This window comes from Triticum aestivum, chromosome 6D, assembly GCF_018294505.1.
Source record: "Triticum aestivum cultivar Chinese Spring chromosome 6D, IWGSC CS RefSeq v2.1, whole genome shotgun sequence".
NCBI lineage: Eukaryota > Viridiplantae > Streptophyta > Magnoliopsida > Poales > Poaceae > Triticum > Triticum aestivum.
The window spans coordinates 181,225,527-181,239,236 of record NC_057811.1 but is presented as its reverse complement, the minus strand read 5'-3'; positions in this window follow the sequence as shown (position 1 = coordinate 181,239,236).

Sequence of the window (13,710 nt, the reverse complement as noted above, 5' to 3'; positions counted from 1 at the left end):
ATCTTCTCTATATTGGAAAGGGGCAAAGGAATAAAAAAGGCAAGGTATAATAGTTAGTACCATCCTGTAGTGAAGTGATATCTTCTTCATTGTGCAGACAAAGATCTTGTTGTTTTTTGTTGCTAATTGCTTCATCCTAACAATCTTTCTGAGTTTCTTGACTTGACTAATATTCATGGACAACTCATTACCCATATGCAAAAAGGGTCGAACAGTGGGTCAAAACCTCTGACAGCAGGACCTACATGTGCAAGTCCAAATTGTTAAAAACCTAAATATTATAATGGTTCCTGCAATTGCACAATAATGTGCTATTAGACAACGGACCATGCACGTGCTAACCTCGATTGTAAACCTCAGTGCTTCCCATTGTTTCCCTGCAACACATATAAGGTAGTTAGTCATCAGGTTAAGTAAGGGTTCGCATGCTATCAGTAAAATATGTTGATGAAAAATAAGCACATTGCAGATTCATCAGATTAATTGAAGCCACATGGAAAACCCATCTATCCAAACCAAGCATGATTAAGAACTAGCAAATATAGCACTTGTATATGTTTCTCATGTATTAAGTGCAGCCAAATTCGATTTATTCCTCACAGGCACAACAATACAAAATTCTACCCACGACAATTGGACATCGCATTGCAGAATTGAACCAAGCAGTTAACTAAACACCACAACAAATGAACCAAACATTAACTGAGCACCACATTGCACAGTATAACATACTCCTAATAGAAGATCAGACAATTAACCAAACCAAGCATGCTTAACAACTTGGAAATTTAGCAATTGTATTTGTTTCTCATGTATTTAGTACAACCAAATTCAATTTATTCCTCACATGGTATACAATAACATAATGCACCCACAACAATTGAACATCTCATTGCAGAATTGAACCAAACAAAACAGTTAACTAAACACCACAAGAAATGAACCAAACGTTAACTGAGCACCATATTGCACAATATAACATACTCCTAATAGAAGATCAGACAGTTGACCAAACCAATCATGCTTAACAACTTGGAAATATAGCAATTGTATTTGTTTCTCGTGTATTTAGTACAGCCAAATTCGATTTATTTCTCACATGGTATACAATAACAGAATGCACCCACAACAATTGAGCATCGCATTGCAGAATTGAACCAAACAGCCAACCGCGTCGCGTCGGCGGCGCGCGAGGCATCGACGGTGGCCTCGACGGTGAGGTGCTCCTCCAAGATCTGGGGGTCGACATGAATGGCAGCCATCACGACCTCATCTGTGCGTGTGGCCACGATTTGCTTCTCCGCTGCCAAATGGTCCTTGAGATCCTGGCTATACTGCGCGCACCATGGCTTAGGGCGGCGCTTATTTGGTAGAGGGTCAATGACTTGGGTGAAAGGTGACGCGCCGGCGGTCGGGGCATGTGGGATGTGGAAGGAGGAGGAGGATGGGGGTCGGGTGTGGATTACCTGCCAGGATAGGCGAGGCCGAGCAGCGTGAAGGAGGGTCGCCGGCGAGGAGGCGGCGCTGCAAGCAAGGAGTGAAGGTTTCAACTTGGAAAGGAAGGCGAAAATAGGGGAAATGTGGCTTTTGGTAAGGGGGAGGGGCGGGGAGGTAGATATTCCACGGAAGCCGAAAATTTGGAATTGCTTCGGCGAAAAAACTGGCGCGCAAAGTGTCATCAGACACAGTCCCTTATTCAGAACTGTGTACGATATGTGAACATCACAAACAATTCAGATAGCTTAACCCGTGTGTGATGAGTTTGAACGTCAAAAATTTTGGTTCGAATTTCCCTGGTTACAGTGATCATCCACGTCATTGCATAATTTGGGTACACAAAGGAGACTACAGCACACCCACAATTCTTAATCGAGCAAGTTCAGCAATTAAACAGAGCTAGCTGACCTAAACATTACTCTAACAAATTAAAGACCGGCACTCTTAATTAAACAAAACAAAGAGTACTACTACGGTTGGTGCTCGTCGATCTCCGCCGCCGCCTCCATGTCCAGCTCGCGCCCGACGGTCTCCTTAGGAAGGGGCTCCATGGCATCAATTGCACCATACTCGGCAAGCATCTCGCCATCCATGTCCAACATATCTTTGGAATAGGCCGCCATGAGCTGGGCGTGGGTGGCCGCGATCCGGGCTTTGGCGGGCTCCGTCGTGGCAAGGTATGCCGCGCAGGAACGAACGGCTGCTCGAACTCTCTCGGCGATTGCCAACTCTTCGGCCGTGGGTTGCCGACCGTTGTCGGAGAAGCTTCATTCGATATGTGCGGTGACTGCCATGAGCTGGGCGTGGACGGCCTCGACATGGTAGTGGGCGGCCTCCATCAGGGCTAAGGCCGCCACTGTGGAACGGATAGCTGCTGTGTGATGACCCACAAGTGTAGGGGATCTATCGTAGTCCTTCTGATAAGTAAGAGTGTCGAACCCAACGAGGAGCAGAAGGAAATGATAAGCGGTTTTCGGTAAGGTATTCTCTGCAAGCACTGAAATTATCGGTAACAGATAGTTTTGTCATAAGGTAATTTGTAACGGGTAACAAGTAATGAAAGTAATAAGGTGCAGCAAGATGTCCCAATCCCTTTTGTAGCAAAGGACAAGCCTGGGCAAACTCTTATATGGAGAAAAGCGCTCCCGAGGACACATGGGAATTATCGTCAAGCTAGTTTTCATCACGCTCATATGATTCGCGTTCGTTACTTTGATAATTTGGTATGTGGATGGACCGGTGCTTGGGTGCTGTCCTTTCTTGGACAAGCATCCCACTTATGATTAACCCCTATTGCAAGCATCCGCAACTACAAAAGAAGTATTAAGGTAAACCTAACCATAGCATGAAACATATGGATCCAAATCAGCCCCTTACGAAGCAACGCATAAACTAGGGTTTAAGCATCTGTCAATCTAGCAACCATCATCTACTTATTACTTCCCAATGCCTTCCTCTAGGCCCAAACAATGGTGAAGTGTCATGTAGTCGACGTTCACATAACACCACTAGAGGAAAGACAACATACATCTCATCAAAATATCGAACGAATACCAAATTCACATGACTACTAATAGCAAGACTTCTCCCATGTCCTCAGGAACAAACGTAACTACTCACAAATCATATTCATGTTCATAATCAGAGGGGTATTAATATGCATAAAGGATCTGAACATATGATCTTCCACCAAATAAACCAACTAGCATCAACTACAAGGAGTAATCAACACTACTAGCAACCCACAGGTACCAATTTGAGGCTTTGGGACAAAGATTGGATACAAGGGGTGAACTAGGGTTTTAGAGGAGATGGTGCTGGTGAAGATGTTGATGGAGATTGACCCCCTCCCGATGAGAGGATCATTGGTGATGACGATGTCGATGATTTCCCCCTCCCGGAGGGAAGTTTCCCTGGTAGAATAGCTCTGCCGGAGCCCTAGATTGGTTCCGCCAAGGTTCCGCCTCGTGGCGGCAGAGTTTCTTCCCGAAAGCTTGCTTCTGATTTTTTCCAGGGTAAATGACTTCATATAGCAGAAGATGGGCACCGGAGGCCTGCCAGGGGGCCCACGAGGCAGGGGGCGCGACCAGGGGGTAGGGCCCGCCCCCACCCTCATGGCCAGGGTGTGGGCCCCCTCTGGTGGATTCTTTCGCCAGTATTTTTTATTAATTCCAAAAATGACTTCCGTGAAGTTTCAGGACTTTTGGAGCTGTGCATAATAGGTCTCTAATATTTGCTCCTTTTCCAGCCCAGAATTCCAGCTGCCGCATTCTCCCTCTTCATGTAAACCTTGTAAAATAAGAGAGAATAGGCATAAGTATTGTGACATAACGTGTAATAGCAGCCCATAATGCGATAAATATCGATATAAAAGCATGACGCAAAATGGACGTGTCAACTCCCCCAAGCTTAGACCTCGCTTGTCCTCAAGCGGAAGCCGATAAAGATAAATATGTCCACATGTTTAGAGGTAGAGGTGTCGATAAAAGAAAATACGGACATGAGGGCATCATGATCATTCTTATAACAGCAACATATATGGATATTGTCATATGATTTCTTATGCGCAAGTAACAATCTATTCACAATGTCAAGTATGAATCAGAAACTTCATTGAGAACCAACAAACGGTAATCTCAGTCATTGAAGCAATTGCAATTTATCGTAACATCGGAAAGAGTCAATATAAGAGCTTTTCAGCAAGTCCACATACTCAACTATCATTTAGTATTTCACAATTGCTAACACTCACGCAATACTTGTGGTTATGGAGTTTTAATCGGACACAGAGAAAGATAGGGGCTTATATTGTTGCCTCCCAACCTTTTACCTCAAGGGTAATGTCAACAATAATAATTTATGTCAACTTACATCCAATTGGATATATATATATATATATATATATATATATATATATCATGATCTTTCCAACACAAGGTGCTTGCCAAAGGATAAAATGTAAAAAGGAAAGGTGAAGATCACCATGACTCTTGCATAATGAATAAGACCAAAGTAAAAGATAGGCCCTTCGCAGAGGGAAGCAGAGGTTGTCATGCGCTTTCATGGTTGGATGCACGGAATCTTAATGCAAAAGAACGTCACTTTATATTGCCACTTGTGATATGGACCTTTATTATGCAGTCCGTCGCTTTTATTTCTTCCACGTCACAAGATCGTATAAAGCTTATTTCCTCCACACTAATAAATCATACATATTTAGAGAGCAATTTTTATTGCATGCACCGATGACAACTTACTTGAAGGATCTTACTCAATCCATAGGTAGGTATGGTGGACTCTCATGGCAAAACTGGTTTTAAGGGTATTCGGACGCACAAGTAGTATCTCTACTTGGTGCAAAGAATTTGGCTAGCATGAGAGGGAAAGGCAAGCTCAACATGTTGGATGATCCATGACAATATACTTTATTTCGGATATAAGAAAACATAACCCATTACGTTGTCTTCCTTGTCCAACATCAACTCTTTAGCATGTCATATTTTAATGAGTGCTCACAATCATAAAAGATGTCCAAGATAGTATATTTATATGTGAAACCTCTCTTTCTTTATTACATCCTATTAATTGCAACGATGACCAAAACTATGTTTCTCAACTCTCAATAACTTTTAATCATCATACTCTTTATATGTGAAGTCATTACTCTCCACAAGATCAATATGATCTCTTTGTTTCTTTTTATTCTTTCTTTTTCTTTTATGCCCTCAAGATCATAGCAAGATAATAAAGCCCTTGACTCAACACTAATCTTTATTATATATAGCTCGCGGACTCGATTACATAGAAGGATCATAAGGCAAAACTCAAAACTAAATCACACTAAAACTTTATTCTACTAGATCAAGATATTACCAAAAGGATCGAACTAAGAAAAATGGTAAAGATAGGAGTGTGATGGTGATACGATACCGGGTCACCTCCCCCAAGCTTGGCAGTTGCCAAGGGGAGTGCCCATACCCATGTGATTATATCTCTTTTGCTGGTGAAGGAGTTGTTGATGATGTAGGCTCGTCGTCCCTCTTCCAAGGAATAGGCTCCCCATCATAGAAGGATGATCGAGTCTCCGGGATCCTTAAATCTGCAGCCAAACTTATCCTCTTGAATCTATATTCATACTCACAGTTTTGGTTTTGCAGGTCATTGATCTGGGCTTGGAGGTGCTCGATTTTCTCGTGAAGCTTTAAGATGGCCTCCCCAATGTCCTTGGTGTCCAGCTTGTGCTTGTTGGTGAACTCCGCGATCATTATGTGATTGGAGTCAAGTCCGCGCTTCACCATCTCCTGACACTTGAAAACTTGTTGCTCCATTGCCTCGAGCCTTGTCTCCACGCTTCCGGTCCTCCTTGGTCCCTCAACATCGCGGATGTGCAGCACCCCCTCATGCATCTCAATGGTTTGAGGGTGTTGCAGCACCTCCGCAAGGTAGGGGTTGATGACCTTCTCGAAGAACTTCTCCTTGGGGGCACTTGGAAACGTCATGGTGATCTAGTTCTGTCAGAAAAACAGCTCGAAACAAGAACAGAGGATAATTGCGTGATACGGTGGTCAAAACCTTCGGGAGATTATAATGAATTTTCACCGACCAAAAGAAGTATCGTGCAAGAAAACGGAGTCCGGAGAGCACACGAGGTGCCCACGAGGCAGGGGGGCGCGCCCTCCACCCTCGTGGAAGCCTCGTGTCCTTCCCGGACTACTTATTTTCCTATTTTCTTAAATATTCCAAAACAGAGAAAAATTTCCATTAGAACTGTTTTGGAGTCGGTTTACTTACCGTACCACATACCTATTCCTTTTCGGAGTCTGAAACGTTCTGGAAAGTGTCCCTTATGTATTCCTCCAGGGTTACGGTTTCAATAACATTGGTTTCAACATTTATAGGATTACCTGAGATATAATGTTTGATTCTTTGACCGTTCACCACCTTCGGATTTGTGCCTTCGAAGTTGTTGATTTTTATGGCACCGGAACGATAGACCTCCTTGATAACGTAAGGACCTTCCCATTAGAGAGAAGTTTTCCTGCAAAAAATCTTAAACGAGAGTTGAATAGTAACACATAATCACCTATATTAAACTCACGCTTTTGTATCCTTTTGTCATGCCATCTTTTAACCTTTTCTTTAAATAGTTTGGCATTCTCATAGGCCTGGGTCCTCCATTCATCAAGTGAGCTAATGTCAAATAACCTCTTCTCACCGGCAAGTTTGAAATCATAATTGAGCTCTTTAATGGCCCAATATGCCTTATGTTCTAGTTCGAGAGGTAAGTGACATGCTTTTCCATAAACCATTTTATACGGAGACATACCCATAGGATTTTTATATACAGTTCTATATGCCCATAATGCATCATCAAGTTTCTTGGACCAATTCTTTCTAGATCTATTAACAGTCTTTTGCAAAATTAATTTGAGCTCTCTATTACTCAATTCTACTTGACCACTAGACTGTGGGTGATATGGAGATGCAATTCTATGATTAACATCATACTTAGCAAGCATCTTACGAAAAGCACCATGAATAAAATGTGAACCACCATCAGTCATTAAATATCTAGGGACTCCAAACCTCGGAAAAATAACTTCTTTAAGCATCTTAATAGAGGTGTTATGATCAGCACTACTAGTTGGAATAGCTTCTACCCACTTAGTAACGTAATCAACAGTGACTAAAATATGTGTATATCCATTAGAGGAAGGAAACGGTCCCATATAATCAAAGCCCCAAACATCAAATGGTTCAATAACAAGTGAATAATTCATAGGCATTTCTTGACGTCTACTAATATTACAAATTCTTTGACATTCATCACAAGACAATACAAACTTACGGGCATCTTTGAAGAGAGTAGGCTAATAAAAACCGGATTGCAATACCTTATGTGCAGTTCTATCTCCAGCGTGGTGTCCTCCATAAGCTTCGGAGTGACACTTGCGTAGGATCTGTTCCTGTTCATGCTCAGGTATACAACGTCTAATAACACCATCTACTCCTTCTTTATAAAGGTGTGGGTCATCCCAGAAGTAATGTCTTAAATCATAGAAAAACTTTTTCTTTTGCTGGTATGTGAAACTAGGTGGTATAAATTTGGCAACAATGTAATTAGCATAATCAGCATACCATGGAGCAGTACGAGAAGCATTTATGACAGCTAATTGTTCATCAGGAAAGCTATCATCAATAGGTAGTGGGTCATCAAGAACATTCTCTAACCTAGACAAATTGTCTGCAACAGGGTTCTCAGCTCCCTTTCTATCAATAATATGCAAATCAAATTCTTGTAGCAAGAGAACCCATCTAATAAGTCTAGGCTTAGCATCTTTCTTTTCCATAAGGTATTTGATAGCAGCATGATCAGTGTGAATCGTTACTTTAGAATCAACAATATAAGGTCTGAACTTATCACAAGCAAATACAACTGCTAAAAATTCTTTTTCAGTAGTAGCATAATTTCTCTGGGCACTGTCTAGAGTTTTACTAGCATATTGAATGACATTTAATTTCTTATCAACTCTTTGTCCTAGAACAGCACCTACAGCATAATCACTAGCATCACACATAATTTCAAAGGGTAAATTCCAATCAGGTGGCTGAACAATAGGTGCAGAAATCAATGCTTTCTTAAGTATTTCAAAAGCTTCTACACAATCATCATCAAAGACAAAAGGTATATCTTTTTGTAATAGGTTAGTCAGAGGCCGGGAGATTTTTGAGAAGTCCTTAATGAACCTCTTATAAAAACCAGCATGACCAAGGAATCTTCTTATACCTTTAATGTCCTTGGGACACGGCATCTTTTCAATAGCATCAACTTTAGCTTTATCAACTTCAATACCTCTTTCAGAAATTTTGTGCCCCAAGACAATACCTTCATTAACCATAAAGTGGCACTTCTCCCAATTTAAGACAAGGTTAGTTTCTTCACATCTCTGCAAAACTCAAACAAGGTTGCTCAAGCAATCATCAAAAGAGGATCCATAAACAGAGAAATCATCCATGAAAACCTCACAAATCGTTTCACAAAAGTCAGAGAATATAGCCATCATGCATCTTTGAAAGATAGCAGGTGCATTACATAAACCAAAAGGCATACGTCTATAAGCAAAGGTACCGAAAGGGCAAGTAAAAGTGGTCTTTTCTTGATCATCAGCTGACACAGGTATTTGAGAGAAACCAGAGTAACCATCTAGAAAGCAAAAATGTGTATGTTTGGATAATCTTTCTAGCATTTGATCAATGAAAGGCAAAGGGTAATGATCTTTTTTAGTAGCTTTATTTAGTTTGCGGAAATCAATTACCATCCTATAACCTGTAATAATTCTTTGCGGGATCAATTCATCTTTATCATTAGGAACAACAGTAATACCTCCCTTCTTAGGGACACAATGGACAGGACTTACCCACTGACTATCAGCAATGGGATAAATTATACCTGCTTCAAGGAGCTTTAATATTTCCTTTCTTGCCACTTCTTTCATCTTAGGATTTAGCCGTCGTTGGTGATCAATAACTGGTTTGGTGTCTTTCTCCAAATTTATTTTGTGTTGACATAGAGTGGGACTAATGCCCTTAAGATCATCAAGAGTATATCCAATAGCAGCACGGTGCTTCTTCAGAGTTTTCAATAATTTCTCTTCTTCATGCTCTGAAAGGTTGGCACTAATAATAACAGGATATATCTTCTTTTCATCAAGATAAGCATATTTAAGAGTATCAGGTAATGGTTTAAGTTCAAACATTGGATCACCCTTGGGTGGAGGAGGATCCCCTAGAATTTCAACAGGCAAGTTGTGTTTCAGAATAGGTCCCTGTTTAAAGAATACTTCATCTATTTCCCTTCTTTCATTCATGAACATATCATTTTCATGGTCTAGGAAATATTGTTCTAAAGGATCACTAGGAGGCACGGCAATAGAAGCAAGACCAATAATTTCATCATTACAAGGCAATTCCTCATCACGGGGTTGTCTACTAAATTTAGCAAAATTAAACTCATGAGACATATCACCCAAACCAATAGTAACGACATCCTTTTCGCAGTCTATCCTAGCATTAACAGTGTTCAAGAAGGGTCTACCAAATATAATGGGACAAAAGCTATCGTGTGGGGAACCAAGAACAAGAAAATCAGCGGGATATTTAACCTTTCCACACAAGACTTCAACATCTCTAACAATCCCAATCGGTGAAATAGTATCTCTATTGGCAAGCTTAATGGTAACATCGATATCTTCTATCTCAGCAGGCGTAATATCATGCATAATTTCTTCGTATAAAGAATGAGGTATTGCACTAGCACTAGCAACCATATCACATAAGCCATGATAACAATGATCTCCTATTTTAACAGAAATAACAGGCATGCCCACCACAGGTCTAGGTTTATCTTTAGCACCAGGTTTAGCAATTCTAGCAGTCTTTTCACAGAAGTAAATAACATGCCCATCGATATTATCAGCCAAGAGATCTTTAACCATAGCAATATTAGGTTCAACTTTAACTTGCTCAGGAGGTTTGTGTGTCCTAATATTAGTTTTGTTGACTACAGTTGAAGCTTTAGCATGATCCTTTATTCTAACAGGGAAACGTGGTTTCTCAACATAAGCAGTAGGAAGAACAGGATCATTATAAGTGATAGTCTTTTCTTCGACTTTAATAGGTGCAACTACTTTTACTTCAATGGGAGGATTATATTTAAACCACTTCTCCTTAGGGAGATCAACGTGAGTAGCAAAAGATTCACAGAAAGAAGCTACTATCTCAGAGTCAAGTCCATATTTAGTGCTAAATTCACGGAAAGCATCGGTATCCATAAAAGATTTAACACAATCAAACTTAGGTGTTATACCTGACTCCTTACCTTCGTCGAGATCCCAATCTTTAGAGTTTCGTTTAATTCTTTCCAATAAATCCCATTTGAATTCAATAGTCTTCATCATAAAAGAGAAAGTACAAGAAGTATCAAGCATGGAGCGATTATTGAGAGAAAGCCGAGCATAAAAATTTTGAATAATCATTTCTCTTGAGAGCTCATGATTGGGGCATGAATATAACATTGACTTAAGCCTCCCCCAAGCTTGAGCGATGCTTTCTCCTTCGCGAGGCCAAAAATTATATATATATAATTACGATCACGATGAACAAGATGCATAGGATAAAACTTCTGATGAATTTCAATCGTTTGTAGTTCCATGATCCCATATCATCACATAGCCTGTACCATGTCAATGCCTCTCCCTTCAAATATAAAGGGAAGACCTTCTTCTTGATAACATCATCGGGCATACCTGCAAGCTTAAATAATCCACAAACTTCATCCACATAGATTAAGTGTAAATTGGGATGCAATGTTCCATCTCCTGCAAAAAGATTAGCTAGCAGTTTCTCTATCATACACGAAGGAATTTCAAAGTAAACATTTTCAGTTGGTTCTGTAGGTTGAGGGGTAGCTAATTGTGGTTCCGGACGAGGTGAAGATACCCCGAACAAACCCCTCAAAGGATTGTTTTCCATAGTAACAAGTGACAGTAAATTTCAGCACACTATATAAATTTTTCCTTACCAAATTCCACCTACCAAAGGCGCTTCACTGCACGGCAACGGTGCTAGAAAAGATTCTTGATGACCCACAAGTGTAGGGGATCTATCGTAGTCCTTTTGATAAGTAAGAGTGTCGAACCCAACGAGGAGCAGAAGGAAATGATAAGCGGTTTTCGGTAAGGTACTCTCTGCAAGCACTGAAATTATCGGTAACAGATAGTTTTGTGATAAGGTAATTTGCAACGGGTAACAAGTAATGAAAGTAAATAAGGTGCAGCAAGATGTCCCAATCCCTTTTGTAGCAAAGGACAAGCCTGGGCAAACTCTTATGTGGAGAAAAGCGCTCCCGAGGACACATGGGAATTATCGTCAAGCTAGTTTTCATCACGCTCATATGATTCGCGTTTGTTACTTTGATAATTTGGTATGTGGGTGGACCGGTGCTTGGGTGCTTTCCTTTCTTGGACAAGCATCCCACTTATGATTAACCCCTATAGCAAGCATCTGTAACTACAAAAGAAGTATTAAGGTAAACCTAACCATAGCATGAAACATATGGATCCAAATCAGCCCCTTACGAAGCAACTCATAAACTAGGGTTTAAGCTTCTGTCACTCTAGCAACCCATCATCTACTTATTACTTCCCAATGCCTTCCTCTAGGCCCAAACAATGGTGAAGTGTCATGTAGTCGACGTTCACATAACACCACTAGAGGAAAGACAACATACATCTCATCAAAATATCGAACGAATACCAAATTCACATGACTACTAATAGCAAGACTTCTCCCATGTCCTCAGGAACAAACGTAACTACTCACAAATCATATTCATGTTCCTAATCAGAGGGGTATTAATATGCATAAAGGATCTGAACATATGATCTTCCACCCAATAAACCAACTAGCATCAACTACAAGGAGTAATCAACACTACTAGCAACCCACAGGTACCAATTTGAGGCTTTGGGACAAAGATTGGATACAAGCGGTGAACCAGGGTTTTAGAGGAGATGGTACTGTTGAAGATGTTGATGGAGATTGACCCCCTCCTGATGAGAGGATCGTTGGTGATGACGATGGCGATGATTTCCCCCTCCCGGAGGGAAGTTTCCCCGGCAGAACAGCTCTGCCGGAGCCCTAGATTGGTTCCGCCAAGGTTCCGCCTCGTGGCGGCGGAGTTTCTTCCCGAAAGCTAGCTTCTGATTTTTTCCAGGGTAAATGACTTCATATAGCAGAATATGGGCACCGGAGGCCTGCCAGGGGGCCCACGAGGCAGGGGGCGCGCCCAGGGGGGTAGGGCGCGCCCCCACCCTCATGGCCAGGGTGTGGGCCCCCTCTGGTGGATTCTTTTGCCAGTATTTTTTATTAATTCCAAAAATGACGTCCGTGAAGTTTCATGACTTTTGGAGCTGTGCAGAATAGGTCTCTAATATTTGCTCCTTTTCCAGCCCAGAATTCCAGTTGCCGGCATTCTCCCTCTTCATGTAAACCCTTGTAAAATAAGAGAGAATAGGCATAAGTATTGTGACATAACGTGTAATAACAGCCCATAATGCGATAAATATCGATATAAACGCATGATGCAAAATGGACGTATCACTGTGCCGCTCTCACCAATTGCTATCCCCGAGGCAGATGCTGCTGCCGCCACCTGAGAAGCAACATCGGCCGTTTGGGCTGCCTTGGCCACCTGGACGCAGATTGCGGTCGCCCTCACGAAGCTTGTTAGGACACGCCTAGCGGATGCGGCCGCGCTCTCGCCAGAGTGGGCCACCGAAGTTGCACACACGACGCGGGTCCACATCCCTCTCTTTCACCGGTGATGAATGAACAGTGAAATGATATTTGGGGAGTGAGCTAGTGTGCTTGACATGCCAGCTGGGGACTGTAGCCGACGAACCTTCTCGCGTAAGCCATAGGCGTACTATACATCGACGGTGCTCCAAGATATTTTGTGTTGCATCACACACGGTTGGTGATAATAAATGATGTCTACTACACAACCTTCTTCTTGTAGACGTTGTTGGGCCTCCAAGTGCAGAGGTTTGTAGGACAGTAGCAAATTTCCCTCAAGTGTATGACCTAAGGTTTATCAATCCGTGGGAGGCGTAGGATGAAGATGGTCTCTCTCAAGCGACCCTGCAACCAAATAATAAAGAGTCTCTTGTGTCCCCAACACACCCAATACAATGGCAAATTATATACGTGCACTAGTTCGGCGAAGAGATGGTGATACAAGTGCAATATGGATGGTAGATATAGGTTTTTGTAATCCGAAAATATAAAAACAGCAAGGTAACTAGTAGCAAAAGTGAGCGTAAACGATATTGCAATGCTTCGAAACAAGGCCTAGAGTTCATACTTTCACTAGTGCAAGTTCTCTCAACAATAATAGCATAATTAGATCATATAACAATCCCTCAACATGCAACAAAGAGTCACTCCAAAGTCACTAATAGCGGAGAACAAACAAAGAGATTATTGTAGGGTTCGAAACCACCTCAAAGTTATCCTTTCTGATCGATCTATTCAAGAGTCTGTAGTAAAATAACACAAAGCTATTCTTTCCGTTCAATCTATATCCTAGAGTTCGTACTAGAATAACACCATAAGACACACATCAACCAAAACCCTAATGTCACCTAGATACTC